Raw genomic sequence first — 3,720 nt, forward strand, 5'->3', positions numbered from 1 at the left:
TGCAAACTCAGTATCAGCTATGGCGCAATTCGTAAACTGTCTTCGTGTTGTTTGTTCAGTGCATCTGGGGGATCGGGGAAGATAAGTACGGACTTGTGGGGTGAGTTTGTAAAAGTAGGGAGTGTTAAAAATTTGAGATCCTGAGAGTGAAATTTATACATTTGCATATATGAGGTAGATGATATGAAAGAATAAATAGCTACTTAAAATTATTTGAATGAGATTGAAAAGGTACTTTCAATTCTTACAATGAAAATTTAAATATAAAAAAATATGAAAAACAAAAGAGAGAAAAAAAAAGAAATAAAATAAAATAAAAATAAAAACACTTGAGAGTGACTCAAACTAAAAGGCGGTTGAATAACAATGTTCCCAGCAACCGATCACTGTGTTTTGTGTTAGAGGCGACCTAGTTCATCAAAAGTTGTGACGTAGTGCCTGACATTGTTTCTTTTAACCACAATGCGGCCATCGAATGTCCACACACACTTCATACCGAATTTCTCGATTGCTCCTCTGTAGAGCTGCAATCTGGAGAAGCACAAATCTTCTTTGATAGATATTCTACTACCTTTGAGCTTTTTCTTGGAGCTAAAAACTCTGGCCCGGGAATGATAGTTTGTAAATTTAACAATGATTGGTCTGATCTTACCTTCAGATTCAGCCCCTATCCTGTGGCTCCTGCATATTTCAGATGGCTCCAATTTCACTGTTAGCTGTTCCTCAAATAGAGAGAGAGCAACATTATCTGTGTTTTCATTCGGGGTCTCCGGAATCCCGAATATCCGGATACTGTTCCGCCTCTGATACTGCTCCAGATCCACCACCTTTTCTTCTAATTTCACCAGCTGTTTCTCAGTGGCGTCGCGTGCTGTTCACATACGGGTGTTCACAATAATTTTTTTATACTGAATGGAGATTTACTCCTCTCCCTTGTAACTTCATCTTCAATTGAAAAAGTAGGAATAACAGTTCAACTTATTTTCAACTATTTTCCACAAAAATCACGCTATATTTGAAGTAATACATTTTTTTTATTCAATTAACACCCTTTTAATTACGCAATTTACAATTAGTAATGGTTAGTGCAACCTAATTAGTATAACATGCAATCTCAGGTATGTACAATGCAAGACTACCATACTTCGCAATCTACTTTCTATTACACCGACCATATGTTAACCAAGGACGTTCATTCAGCATTGAAAGCACGTGCATCGTTAGCGAGACAGAGGGGAGGACGCGTCCAGTCCAGAAAAAAAATATTTTGTATGTAAGATATTTGGGAATTATATAGAATGACCTCGCCCCGCCCACAATAACTCGGTTGGGATGCTTATGATCAATGTGACATTCCATATGTTCCTTCTTCCCTCGTGTTTCGTATTTTCCCTTCTAGCATCATTTTGCCATGGTTCAGAGAGATTGATTTTTGACCATTTAATGCAAGGGTTCTCAAATTTCTTTGCTTCACGGGGCCCTTAGCGTTTCAAGATTTTTCCGCGGCGCCCAGAATGTAGCCCTCTCTAACACTTGCATCAGTCAGTTACTTGTAAGATTGCATGCCTTAAGTTAAAAATTAAACACGTATTTCAAATTCAGAAACATTTCATATGTAAAAATGTACTAAATAAGCACATATTTGAAACATCCATAGCACTGACTAACAATTCAGTGAAAATATTGGAACATTTCGCAGCGCCCCTGCGCCCCTCAGGATGCCGCGGCACACTCTTATTATTAACATATTTACCCGTCGTTGCCTTCTAATCGAGGGGTCCTCGGTTCGATACCCGTGGAGGAACTTAGTTATTCGAATCCCACTTAAAACTGTAGGTCCAGTCCCGATTAGTCTTACTGAGCATAAATTGGACTTAAAACACCAAAAAATCAATCAAACATATTTACCATCCTTGATCTTATGCATTGCACGAAACTAATCGTTCCAGAGGCAGTATTTTTGTATAGCTATGTGCAAATGGTAACAAACGCCCAGAATGTGTCCTTTGCCCATCCATGCTTCGAGTGAATTGTTCAATTACAAGAACTGTCCGATGAAAAAAGAATAACAATTCTCTTTTAGATATATTAAAATATTTTTTAAATGTATCTATTACAAACAAGACTACTTACTGATTTGTCCGAATAAGTGGCCGAAGAACACACTCTAAATATGCACTTTCAATTATACATTTGAACATGAACTCCCTCCTGAAGGATAACCGGCCGAAGCCTATAATTGAGCTCTAGATATTACACAGAAAAAAATAAAATTCTCACTGTGGGTCGAGTAATTGAACGCCACACACCGACGCACAATGCACTTAATAATGATATCAAGAGAAACTAAATTCTACATTATGCTGGCACTTACCTTTATAGAGGATACAGTTCCTTTAGTAATTTCTGTTGCAACCACTGTGGTGAATTTTACTTGTATTCTACCTCTTGTACAATGTAGAGGTCCGGCTGGTGAGGGCCCATCCTTTTTACTTCAGTTCGTTCTGCTTCGCTCATTCGCGAAAATGGAGTTTCTTTCAAACTCCTAACAGTATTCATAGTGTACAAAACACAACACTACACTACACACACACACACGGCACAACACACACACACGCACGCACGCACGTCTGAAAGCCAATGCACATAAGGTCACCCAACCGCTTGCCAATAGATATCGCGCTCTCCAACAGTCGACACCACTCTAACCGCGTTTTGCCGGTTGCCGGTCGCCAAAGAGCATAGGCTTTTTTATTGCCCCGCAAAAGGAAGGGAACTTGACCTTTCCAAAAATAACGTGTCCCTTGCAGGTCTCCCACAGCAACAGTGTTGCCAACAACTGAAACGCAGAAGTTGCTAAATCTTCAACATGCGCTAAAAGTTGCTGAATCAAATTTACTGGTGAAAAATGCAAAATATATTTTTAAAAAGTGCTGTAAAGAACAACTTACATCAGGTTTATTCCAACCAATAAATTAAAATTCAATGTTTGTGCGTTTATATGTACATTAAAAAAAATACTTAATTTCAAATGAGAATTTATGCATATTTCATTTTAACTTTCTAACTTCAAAGAAGAAAATATTATGTGTAGCAAAAATGCATCTCTAGTATTCTGAAAGTTATATTTTGTTCTTCACAATAAGCATATTCCAATAACGTAGAGAATAGTAAAAATAATTTACTAACATCAATTAAATTTTTTTACGGTAACAGCTATTTAGGCCTAGGACTCCATACTATTCTGAGTATAGTTACCATAAAAATGCGCGTTCAATTGATGTAAATGTAGTCGGCACTTTCCTTTGCAATTTAATTCGGTGAGAGTTCTTCTTTTTTTTTTTTGCATTAAAAACGTCCATTACTAAAAAAAAGTTGCACAGTCTGAATGGCCCTTAGCCGCACATGCGCAAATCATATAAACCTTGAAAGATATGTAACTCCTGCAGACTAGTTTCTAAAGAAAAGTCGCTCGTCACTATTCCGTGAACTTTAGCGCCCACTGGAATTTAAAATCCGCCAGGTTTAGCGACTTCACACTAAAGTTTGCAACTATGTAGTGCAGCCCGTCTCGAGTCCCCCTAGGCATGCCTTGTAAATGCTGCACTCTGGTGCCGAATGCAAGAAGTATTGCCGCTTGAAAATCCGGGCTCCCAGCACCATATGTTCGCACAGACCAGTGAACACTTCCGCGGTATAGTGGCCAACAGCCCGTTAGCT

Source organism: Lepisma saccharinum, unplaced genomic scaffold (genome assembly GCF_977018435.1).
Source record: "Lepisma saccharinum unplaced genomic scaffold, izLepSacc3.1 HAP1_SCAFFOLD_403, whole genome shotgun sequence".
NCBI classification, from domain to species: Eukaryota; Metazoa; Arthropoda; class Insecta; order Zygentoma; family Lepismatidae; genus Lepisma; species Lepisma saccharinum.